Here is a 13,281-nt window from a genome sequence, read left to right as displayed (position 1 = left end):
AAAAAAATAAATAAATAAAAATAAAATGCCATCTAAGTTTCTCTGAGAAGATTGATAAAAATGCTGACTATAGACACTCAAAACCCCACCACTGTTGCCAAATACCTAACAAAATGAACAAAAATAAATCATAATAAAAGTCTGTTTCAATAGCAAGAGACAAGAAAAGAGTAAAACTTGCATTTTCTAAGTGCAAATTTCCAAAAGTGGCAGCCAATGAAGGAAATTGAAAGCCTTGGGGCAGCAACTGTAAGTTTATAAACTGTGTCCCCACCCTTAGAAGCAATACTTAAGGATAAAGGAACATCACAAAAGCTTATAAATTATCATCACTTAAATACACCAAATTAGAAACTAGTCCATAAGAATAGTAATATGTGGAGGAGGGCTTGAAAAACAAGAGCATGTGGGAGCTGTTAATAAAAATACCTTGACCCTCCCTGGTGACACAATGAATTAAAGCACAACATTATGAAGCTATCCACCGCCACTGCAGCACAAGTTTGATTCTGGCCAAAGAGGTGATCCATGTGGCAGAGCAGACCTCTCCTGACCAACCTGCTGCTCCCATCAGCAGTGTATTTCAGTCAATCTGCCTGTTCTGTTCCCCACTCTGTCTCTGATGAATCCTCTCAACCCCCGGCACCTCTGGCCTATACCCCAGCTCTTGTATGTATAATAAATAAATCTTCATCAAAAAAACTTAAAGATGGAACCCCTACATGCTTGCAGGAGTCTAGGAAAAGCAGGGGTTGCTGTCAAGACTTGCCACTTGTGGAATTTCCTTACATCCTTATTTATTACGAGCGTTGAGTCAAAGCTTTGAGAGTGAAAAATATCTCTGGTGGCTGGAAATGGGTCATAACATGGACATTATCAAAACCTCAAAAGACACAGAGCAAAATCGAAGGTCTTAACAAGAAAGATCCAGATTTAGCTGGACTTTCCCCTTCCCACAACTTGCCTGCAGACTGCAGAATAATGGATTGAGTAGAATATTTTGCTTTCAACAAGAGGTTAGAGGAGAATATGGAATGGTTTTAGATAAACTAAGAAGGGTGCCATGGAAAATTCATTCACATTATATCAACACACTGGCCACATCTAACCATGTTAATCACAAGCAAAGGGGAAAGAAATGGTGTGGCTGCCCTGCCAACATACCACCACAATCAAAGGAGAAAAGGGAAGAAGCATACCAAGCAAACACGAGACTAAATTCATACGGAGCAACGATTGCAGCCTTGGGCATTTATCCCACAGTAAAGAAAACTTATATTCACAGAAACCCTATGCATAAATGTTCCTAGCAGCTCTACTCATAATAACCACAAACTAGAAACAACCCCGATGGATGTACTTCAACAGGACAATCGCTAAACGAACTACGGCACATCCATATTATGGAACAATAACAGGCATAAACTCTTGGTGCAGGAAATTATGAATATAGATACAGGAAGTTATGCTGAGTGAAAAATATTCCTATATAATGCCATTTATATAACATTCTCCAAATGAAAAAGTTATAGAGATAGAGAACAAATTAGTGGCTGCTAGAAGGTAAAAATGGTGAGGGCTAGGTGGGAGAATGTGGGCATAAAAACACAACACAAGGGACACTTGTAATGTTGAAAGTTCTCTTTATAATGATTATCTGTGTGGCAGGCATACAAACCTACATATGCACAAAGGCAAACATACACAAGTATAAGTTAAACTGGGGAAGCCTGAACAAAATGGACGGGTTGTATTGATAATATTATCGTGGCTGATACTTTTATCATAATTTTGCAGCATGTTATCTTAGGGAGAAATTGGACCTCCCTCTATCAATTTTTCTGACTATATATGAGGTTATAATGATCTTAATACAAAATCCAATCAAAAACAAAAACATATGTAAGAAAACATAACCCAAGAAACACAAGAAAGTTCTGTTTCACATGTTAGAATTCAGTAAAAAATGACTCAAACAACTCAAACACAATGTAAACAATATAGAATGAGGAGACTGTAGAGCTGAAGAGACATAATAAGAACCAAACAATGAACTAATAAACTAATTAGAACTGTGTGGCATGAAATAGCCATGTCTGCAAATAGAATCACTGACATGAAAGGAAATATTGATCATTATAAAGGACAAATGTATTAATTTAATCATAGATAGGATAATAGTTATGGAAAATGAAGACACCCCAACCAAACTGGCTAAGGTCCTTACAGTTTATGGAGAATTAAACAAATGACAGTTAGGAGTGTAAAAAGGCAGTTAGGGGTGTAAAATAGAATTTTTAAAGGACATTTACTTATTTTTTCTTCATTGAGGTAACATTAGCTTACAGCACTGTAGGTGATTTAGGGAAATATATTCACAACACCTTAACCATCAAAGAACGCTTAGTTCTTTTTTTTTTAAGATTTATTTATGCATACAGAACTGGGGGTCAGGCCAGATTTGCAGGGGGGGCTGACAGGATTCACCGGAGACAGAGTGGGGAACAGCAGGCGAGACAGGAGAGGTCTGCTGTGCCATGTGCGTCACCTTCCTGGCTGGGGATTGAACTCACATTGAAGTGGCTTAGGCTAGCTTTTAGAGTGTTGCACTTTAATCCATTGTGCCACCAGGGAGGACCCAGAACCCTTAGATCTAAAGAGAAAAATTTCCCTGAAATTTAAGATGAACAGAATCTGTGGACAGAAAGAACATACTATTCCGAAAGGGACAGGTTTGCAGAGAGAGTGAGGCCTGCATGGTTGCAGGCTGGCGGTCTTAGAAGAGAGGACTCCTCTGAGGGAGGTTAGTGGGGAGAAGTCCCAGCATGGTACAGGTCACAGGCAGGCTGGAGGCTGCTGCCCTGCAGAGAGAGAGAGTGGGTGGAAAGAAGCACCTGCATAGTCACAGGTGGGCAGAGAAGCGGCTCCCATAAGTAAGCTTTTGAAAATCAAGGGCAAATAAATGATTATTTGTCCATAGACAGAATAAAAGCAAGATGTTTACGTGATGAAAAAAAAAATCAGCTTATCTTCAGACTTCCCACCAATATTTATACCAAAATACAACAGAGCGGATCTATAAAATGTTAAGAGAAAGTTTTAGAGTGACTCAAAGAATGCAGACCCAGTCAACAATTTTTTTCATATAAGAAGACTATAAGCAGAACCCAAGGAAAATAGCAGTCATAAAACTTTAAGAAAACAGGCAAGCAAGAGAAAAATCCAATTAAAAAATCTGGGCCTAGATAAGCCATGACAGAGAAATACTTGTGGAGCACTGAGGTAATTTCAGTAAATAAATGTTTATACTGCATATACAGCCCCATAAATAACTGGGGTAATGTTGGTGGCAGTTACCAGCTGTGGGACAAGTAATAGTTAATGACATTGGCAGAGTAGTGCTATAACTAATAAAAATCTGGAGGCTAGGGGAAAGAGATGAGAAGAGGTATAACAGTGATAATCTTATCTTCCATGATGTGGAGTCAATATCTTTTGAGGTAAAATAATATTTATCCAAAGGTTATCAATTTCTTCAGTTTCATTTTAGCCTTCTGCTAAATTCAAGTAAAATTAGATTGAATATTTTTTAATAAAACTGGCCTGCACACTATGATACTATTTTCATAAAATCATTTTATGTACTCATCAACCCATCTCTCTTCTGAATATGTGAATAGAAAGATGTCTGAAATGATGTTCACTAAATTTTACAACTGATTAGTTCTGGATAGAAGGATTTGGGGTGATCTGTTGATTTTTAATTTTAAAGCATCAGTAACATCATTTTTTTTTATTTAGAAAGAAAAAAATATATTTGTTCTTTAGTTGTACTGAATCCATATTTTATCTGATGTGTCATGACATTAATGGGCCACATTAGACCTTTGTATATCTTTAGTTCACATGGAAATGTTCATTGTAGCCTGGAATGACATCACATTATTGTGGAAGAATATGCACTGGTTAAATGAATACGAAATCAGCACCCACTGTAGTGCTAGACTGTACAGGAAAACAGTTTTACTCTCATAGTTTCAACTTGGCCAAAGAGGTAAGATTCATATTCAGGAGAAATTTTTTACCAAATGTGGATATGTTAAAGTGATGAAAACAGCTCAACAGTTAAAAAAAAATTCAAATCTTTTAAATGCCAAGAGTTACTCTGGGTACAGGAGATACTAACTTGTAGAAGGGGCATTTTCTGTACTAAAGAAATTTATAATCCAGGTGGGGAGACAAAGTCCAAACGTACAATTTCATTGTGACAATTACTAAGATACAAATGTGCCACTCATGTGATGTGAATGAAAAAGTAAATAAAAGGTGTAGTTAGTACTAAGTCAGCAAAGGCAGATATCAAGGAGTTGAACATGGCTTATGTTTAACTCTAAATGGTTTTGGGCCAGCCTCCTCTTCTGTTTTCCCCATTTTACATCAATTAAGATGTCACTGAGCCTCTGCCTAACATCAATCCTCTGCCCACAAATAACCACTGTTCTTTGACAGTTCAACTTGGCAAACATGTTAGGCCCACGATGTGCCAATTCCTGTGCTAGAGATTCAAAAATATATAAACAATGCACAGTTCCTTCCTCAGAGAAAGAGCAGAGAGAGGCAGCTAACATTGCTCCACTTGCTCCAGGCAGCATGCTATGAGATATCTTACTTAATCCTTGTAACAATTGTATGAGATGGATAAAGTTAAAAAAGAAGTGTCTTTTACAAAAGAAGACACTAAAGCTTAGAGAAGTTAAGTATCTAGATGAATGTTACACAGATAGTAAGTGGCTGGGTAGATAACTAAATCTATCTCTACACTCAAGGCATTGTCGACTTAATGGGAAGAGCAGATCTTCGTAACTCAGTGATGTTCAAGGATACGTGCCGTAAAGGGGTCTGAGCAGAGTACTGTGTGTGCTTAGAGAAATCTAAAAGGACCTCCTGAGAGTGACTCATCATTGAGGAATAAGGGTGGAGCTGGGGCTGAAGGGCATTCTAGAAGACAGAAGAGAATGGATTTATTAGAATTCACAACTACTGTAACACCCTTAAAATGCTTTGAAATTTTTGATCCGACTCTACCAGGAATCTGAACAGAAATAAATAGACATAATTTTATAGGCTATATTATATCTGTTAAACCATTTGGGAAAATACAATTAACTGGATCTATTATAAAGGGCTGGCTGCTTTCTCACCTCTTCACATCTTTCTCCCATAAGATATTATCAAAGCTCGTCACATTTACCCCCCAAAGTAAGGCCTTGAAATTATTAACTTGTACCTTTTCTAAGGATATAACCAGGGGATATTGAGGCCAGTGACAGGCAAACCATGAGGAGGACATTGTGTGTTAAGTCACCTCTATCTCTGTCATTCTACTTGGGGGTTTCTTTCTGCAGTCAATCACCCCACCTTCAAATCATAGAAAACTCCAGTCAGTCTCATTCAGACAAGTGGTCAAGGTAGAGTGTTACTACCTTAAACTCGTGGAAGGTTGTGTGCCTCCCACCTCCTTTGCAGGCCTCCTCTATAGACATTTCTTGAATGTTTTGAAATCTTCAGGTATCTTTTTTGCTTTCCTCCAGATTCTGAAAAGTTCCCAATGAAGTCTTATCCATCTTCCTCCTAACCATCAATTCACTCATCTAAATTCGGGTTCATATCCATCCACCAACCCACCCATCAACATTCAACAATTAATCATCAAAAGCTTACCATATTACAAGCACTTGGATGGGAGACCATATTACAAGTATATTGCTAGATAGCTGGGATTGAGACAAGAAACAGACCCTACCATGAGTAATCAGGATTGCCTACGACTGTGGTTGGTATATGCCACTTTTTTTACTGCCTCCACCAAATCACTCATGCTCGTGTATGATTTTCCTACATGCCCATCTGCCTCCATACCTATCCCTCCACCCTTCCCCCATCCCCTCTGGTAAACTTTGTTTTTTTTGTTGAATTCAAAATTTTATTTCTTTAATTGTGTGTGTGCAACTGGTTTTCAGGATATTTATAGTTCACAGATAAGTGAAACCATATTAAATCTGTCTTTTGCTTTTTGGCTGATTTCACTTAACATAGTCACCTCAAGATCCATCCATTTTGTGCCAAATGTCACAACTTCATCATTCTTCGCAGCTGTGTAATATTCCAGTGAATGTATGCTCCAGTTTCTTTAGCCATTCATCTGTTGAGGGGCACTTGGGTTGGCTCCATAATTTATCAATTGTAAACTGTGTTGCTATATACTTAAGTGTAGGTAGATCTTTTTTTATATAGCACTATTTTTTTATATAGCACTATTGCTGGGTCATATGGAATCTCCTTTTTTTATTTTCTTGAGAAATCTCCATATAATTTTCCACAGGGAATGTACAGCTTGCATTCCCACCAACAATAGATGAGAGTCCCTTTTTTACTATAATATCACAAAAAAATGTGTTAATTCTGCCCTTTCTAATATGGGCCATGACACTTTGAATGCTAAAACTAGGAAAGCTAAAACACTTCTCTCAAGGGAATGGAGAAAGGGGTAACTATGATCAAACAAAAAGGACAGTGTTTCATTTGCCACTAACACCAATATACCAAAAAAAAAAAATCTAGCACTTAATAATGACTATCTGTTTACTAATCAACCACATGAATGAGTGAGAAAAGTGCTATGAGAGACTGCTTTGGGAAGGCAGATTCGTTATTTAAAAAATGCTTATCAATGGTCTATTATGTGACAGGCATAGTGCCAATCACTAGAGATAGAATGATGCATAAATCTAGACATGGTTCCTCTCCTTCTGCTATTTACAGTATAAGAAGAACAATAGACATTTAAATAGAACAGAAGCAGTGGATACCATGAAGTCTCACAGCAGAACTTCCCCCAGCCTACTAGTCTGGTAGGACTCTCCTGGATAAAGTGATATTTAGAAGGAAACTTTCAAGGATGACTAGCAAAGAAGATCAGTAGAGAGTGAGGGAGAGTTAAATTATTTAAGTTAAATAAGTTCTGAAAAGAGACTTTCCAAATGGGAAACTCTGGCTGTACTAGAAACAGCAACTTCATCCTCTGGAACTTCATTTTCCCCCAAACATTATTTCACTCTAACGCCCAACACCTAGTTCTCTTTAGATATTGCTCAAGGAATATCTAAATTCCCTCCTGCCTTTTGCAGACAGTCTTGCCCATATCATATGGGGAATCTAGTTACATGTTCATCAAGGCCTGTTTTCAAGTATCCTCAGTATATCATTGGGATACACCTTTCAACACTTTTGCATCTACATGGAACCACGTGACCACATGCTGTGTTACCTCTGGGACAAAATGGCCACGAGAGGCTGTATCTTCTACACGCTGGCTCTCACTCCCATATGCCAGCTAGATTTTGCTTAATGAACCTGGGGTGGGGGTGGAATAAATCTGGACCTCTGAATGTATAGAGCAGAGCTTCTATCAAGTCAGTCCAAGACAAACTTGAGTGTGAGCAGTAAATATATTTTTGTTGTGTTACACACTTTATATTTGGAAGTTCACCTGCTATCACAATTAGCTTTACTTACCTTAACTATTAATTATACTATACTCTACCCTTGATTGTATTTATATCTTGGCACCAGTCAAAATCCCTGCGTGCACCTAGTGGTTTACATGAATGTTTCCCTCGATACCACTCTAAGTTCCTTGGTGTGCCTTAGTTGCCTTGTGTCCACACCTTTTTCATGGTTAATCCACTCCAATCATTAACAGCTCTCTTTACACCCAGTAACTGGGATGTGCTGATGCGTTTATGTGGCTTAGTAGTGTCTGGTACATATAAATACTTGACGATTTGATGAAATACACACAAGATGACTGACCTCTAGGGGTTTTCCATGGTACCTTTAGAAGTCAGGTCCATGGGTGAATTGGTGATGGAAACCCCATCACCAATTACAACTGAGATGAAAAAATGTACAAAATAAAGAGTGATATAAAAATTTTTTAATTAATAATTTAACTTAAAAAGAAAGAAAAAAAGAAATCAGGCTCACATTGAAAAAAGTCCCATTTTTCTTGTTTTCATTAGTACAATTTACTTTCTTCAGAGGAATTTTACTAAATCGTAAGAGAGAACAGAAAATAATTATAGAAAAGACTAACAGCACAGTTAGATTTCTCTCCTATAGGTTCCAAGTTCTACAATCTCAGTAAACGTAGTGGAAAGCTTTCATTATAAAGTCCTCAAATCCTTTCCCTTCTAGTAGACTTACTGTCTAAGCCAGTTGTTGTCAGGTATTTTCCTGTCTCCACGCCTTTGTCATGGTTAATCCACTCCAATCATTAATAGTTCTCTTTGTAACCAGTAACTGGGATGTGCTGATGAGTTGATGTGGCTTAGCAGGCAGTTTCACTGATGTTTCTTTCTCTTTCCACACACTGCCTGTTGCTTAGTATTGAGGCCCTCTGGTTGTCTCAGCCCCCAAACTCTCTCATCTCTGCCTTCCCATTCCCAACTAGCAGCTGCTAAAAACCTCACTCTCACTTTGCTGCTTTAAATTTCCCAGGATCTGAAGGGTTCACACTTGAATTCTGGTGTTTGGCCTGTAGCAATTACCTCTTTTATAGCTAGTTTGCTGGAGAGGAATGATTGCCATCCTCGAGTTTCCAGAACTGGCCCTGGAGTCTTCTATAAGAGTTCAGGTGAGCCCTTTTATCACCCACTTCTGATGTGCAATGTAACAAGACCTTCACCACACACTATTCAGAATAGTCCCGTAGTAAGTACTAGAATCAGTACAGAGGTTTGTGCAAGAACAAAGACACGAGGGATGCATTATAAATAAGGGAGCATGAAAATAGCTTCGAGCAGTTGTGCAAGAACAAGTGTGCAACCTGAAGTTGACTGTGTTTACATATTTTACAAGTTTCTATAAGAGCAAGCAGCTCCTTTATCTGTGTCCACTGACCAGTAAACACAGCATAGGCTAAGGTTAAGAAGTGAAATCAGATTGTAAGAGATAGACCTTACTGCATGACAGTACCTTAGAGTTAAGTCTGAGCATTGTCCATGCTTTCAGATTAAAGATAAATGTGCTGTCTTTCACCATACATCCTCAAATCTAGGATTCACTCCATCAGTCTAACATAATGAAGTCTGTGGCTCCGTGGACAATCATGTGTTCTGTATGGGACCCCCAGGGGCTAGCAAATATCCATTCTCTCAGGAAGACCAGATTCTTCAGGAGTAGAAAGTTACCAGTTCATCATTCTGAGAATTCCCAAAGGTACCCACACCCAAGCGTTCAGATGTAGAGGAAAAGGTAAAAACGAAAAGGGAAATCTAGGCCAGTGTGACAAACATAAGCACGTGTACAACTTGTTTCTTCTGTAACCACGATAGACAATGCTAATCAATCCTCACACTCTGCCACAGGGTCCAACTGCAGCCTCAGACAGCTCGGCATACAACTCCATGCCATCTACACCACTTACTTGGCATGCAGCATGAAATGTATTTGTCACCCTGAGAGAGCCATGAACACAATTCTAAAACAAAACTAAGAGACCTGTATATTAAGTCAGAAACTCCCTGTGCACACCATGACCTTTGCTTTTCTGTGTACTCATAGCTAATATTTATTAAAGAAATATATTAAGCATATTAAGATTTATTAAGAGTAAATAGACATCACAAAGGGAAAAGAGAAACGGGGAAGCTGGAGAAATCTATGTACAAAAGTCATGACTTTTTGTTTTTGAACCTTCAAACATATTTTTTATTCTTCTTTAAGTGAAATTTTCCTCCCTTATCTTCCTGGTAAACTCCTAGTCATCCTTCATGACTTAGCTCAAGCCTGACCTCCTTACTGAAGCCATGTCTTTCCTTCCCATCCCCAAGAGGGTTAATTATTTGTGTACAGGTTATTCTTCCAGTCTCCTCTTTATTCATTTGGCAGCATTTGTTGTGCATGTATTACTAAGCAGATGTTGTGGTCCTGTTTCTCACTCTACTACATAAAGTTTGGGGCCCTCAAACTCTTCCTTCATTGCTTTCTATATACATTCTCCATAGGCCATTCCTTTCACACATGTGACTTCAATGATCAGCTCTATTAGGTTGTCTTCATTCTTTCTCTCTCATGCTCCTTGCCTCTCCCTCCCTCCACCTTTCTTTCCCCTCTTGCTCTTCTTTAGTCTCTCCCTTATTTATTGTTTGGATCTTTTGCAGGTACTTTAAAACCAACATGTCCAAAAACCAACTAGCTATTTTTTTTTAAAGATTTATTTATTTATTCATACAGAACTGGGGTACAGGCCAGAGATGCGGAGGGTGAGAGGATTCACCAGAGACAGAGTGGGGAGCAGAATAGGCAGATCAACGAAGTACACTGCTGAGGGGAGCAGCGGGCGGGTCAGGAGAGGTCTGCCACGCCATGTGGTCACCTCCAGGGCAGGCGGGGATCGAACTCATGAGGAAGTGGCTTTAGTTTCTCAGTGCAGTGCTTTAACCCGCTGCGCCACCAGGGAGGGCCCAACTAGCTATTTTTTTTCACCCTGCACCTGCCCTTCCTTGTGTGCCTCCCATCCCAGCCAGTGCATGGACTGGTGCCCATTCAGGGGACTAGATCAGAAATCTCCTTCCACTTTCGATCCTCCTTCCACTTTAGATCCACACGTGTGATCAATCACCAGGAAAACCTTATCAACTGTACCATTTAAATCTTTGTAGCATTGTTCCAATTTGTTCCATCCCCACTTCCATCACCCCACCTACCTTACCTGGTTCTTCTCAGGGCTTTCCTTGCTTCCAGCTCCTGCTACCCCATATCTGCTTCCCATACAATAGTGAGAAGCATTTTTTTTTTAATGCAGGTAATGCTATTCTTGAAAATACTTCAATGACTTCCCATTTGTCTGGAAGTAAAGTCAAATTATGACTTAGATTATGGACTGATAAAATCAGGCTGCTGCTTCTATGGCCTGCCTCATCCTCCATGGCTCACTACATAGCTACTCTTCTCACGCTATACCCTGCCACCCTAGACTTCTTTTAGTTCCTCCAGAGTATAAGCCATTCTCTCTGCTTGAAAAACTCTCCATCTCACCTCTATTTCTACCCATTGTTTGATCTCAGCTTAGATCTCTTCTTCTCCAGACTATCATCCCCTTTAGGAGGCTTCTCTTGCCTACATCTTCCCATTGAGTCTGAGTTCTTCCTTCATTTGCTCCCCCAAAATGTGCTTCTTCTAGTGGTAACTTCACACTGGATTTGAATCACTTATTTACTTGTCTGTCTCCTCCACTAGCTTGTGAATGCCTTCAGGACTGTCTTATTTTTACTTGTACACAATTGTTTGACCTCAATTCCCGACACATAGTAGGAGCTCAATAAATATGAATTGATTGCATGAGTGACTGAAAATCATTTGAGAAATTACACCATAAAGTAGTCCTTCTCTGTAAATGTGGTTGCTTGTAAATGTTAATCTATGACTGGCAAGAAACTGACTGGAAGTAGAACAATAGGTGAGAAATGTATTGTTTCCTGGTGAGTAGAGAGCAAGAAATGAGTCAAGAAACAATGAAACAATACGGATTGAATTGGCTAAACCAAAATATTAACATGAAACAGCTTGCAGAAATTTGGAGAGTAGGCAAAGAAGAAAGACTGAGGAAGGGGTGAGGTAAGAATAACAACTAGAACAGGTTATGGTGCTTTTTATATTTTATAAAGCCCTTCACATGCAGTGTTCACAGGATGTTCTTCTCCATTTAGCACAAGAAGAAACTGAAACTCAGAAGTTGGAGTGCCCTGACAAAGTCATACAACAACCTAATGAGAAAGCCAGGACTTCCAATTCAAGTGCATTGAATCCTGTACAAGGACTATGCCCTAGAGCATGTTAAGACAGGAGAAATTAAGGCAGCGAAATATCCATTCTATCTGAAAGAGCATAAGCATTTCACACACACACACTCACACACACTCCTATCAGGGGTCTTTTCCCTATGGCCTCATAAAATTTTTGGGTTCTAAGAATGACATTCAGCATGCTGCTTTGGAATTGTGTTTATTTTTCTTTTCCCTCTGCTCTGTCATTCATATACATACAACCCTCCTGTGCTGTTTTGCTTCTGTACTTTCAGTTATCAATGATCAACTGTGTTCTTAAAATACTACGAACAAGATATTTTGAGAGAGAGAGATGAGAGGTTAAGCGCATTCACATCACTTTTATCACAGTATAGTAATATCATTGTTCTACTTTATTATTAATTATTGTGCCTAACTTATAAAAACAACAGCACTATAAGATTCAATAATACCCACAATTTCAGGCATCTACTGAGTGTCTTGGAAGCTATCACCTGTGCATAAGGGGGGACTATTACTTCCCCAGCACAGAAGTCAGTGCATGGCAAAGTGTGGGCCCTTAGACTATGTATAATAGGAAAGAATTGAATAAAAATGCTAGAGAGAGCACAGGACTCAGGAAAGAGCAGGAAACATATGGCTAACTATTATTTCCAGATAAACATAACACATGGCCTCTTCAAGACCTGCTCCAGCAAGGTCCAGATCCATTCAGTCATAGAAAGGGAATACTTCATAAAAATGGTAGAATTCCCAGGTCACTGGGTGCACAGGGGCCTAAAATGAGAATTCAACAAATAACCAACAGAAAATAGACCACAAACATATCCAGAAAAGACACATAGAAAATCTGTGAAGATTCAATGCCTCATTTCTCAGGCAAGAGGGAACAAGGCAGAAGCCTTGAGGGGAATTATCTGAGAAAATACTTTGGAATGTGTGGTACGCTGATTAAATAGATCCTAAGAAGATACCAATGTCTGAATTCCCTGAACCTATAAATGTCACATATATTTTAAAAAATCAAAAACAAGAAACCTAACAAACCAATATTAAACATGGGATTAAGTGAAGATCTTGAGATGGGGAAATGACACTGGATTCTGAATAACACATTCATCCTTATCAGAGGGAGTCCAAGAGAACACACATAGAGAAGAGGAGAAGGTAGTATGACCACAGTGGCTGAGATTGGAATGAGATGTAGCCACAAGCCATGGAATGCTGGCATACCAGAAATCGAAGAATAAAGTTGCTTCTGGAGAAAGCATGGCTTCTTGATTTGGGCCCAGGGAAACTAATTTTGGATTTCAGACCTACAGAACTGGGAGAAAATGTGTTGTTTTAAGCCACCAATTATGTTGAATTTATTACAGCCACAGGAAACCAATACAAAGTACAAAACCTGGTC

Source organism: Condylura cristata, unplaced genomic scaffold, assembly GCF_000260355.1.
Source record: "Condylura cristata isolate star-nosed mole 26May11 unplaced genomic scaffold, ConCri1.0 scaffold00043, whole genome shotgun sequence".
Taxonomy (NCBI): Eukaryota; Metazoa; Chordata; class Mammalia; order Eulipotyphla; family Talpidae; genus Condylura; species Condylura cristata.
The sequence above is the reverse complement of the archived record's forward strand: the minus strand, read 5'-3'. Positions refer to the sequence as shown.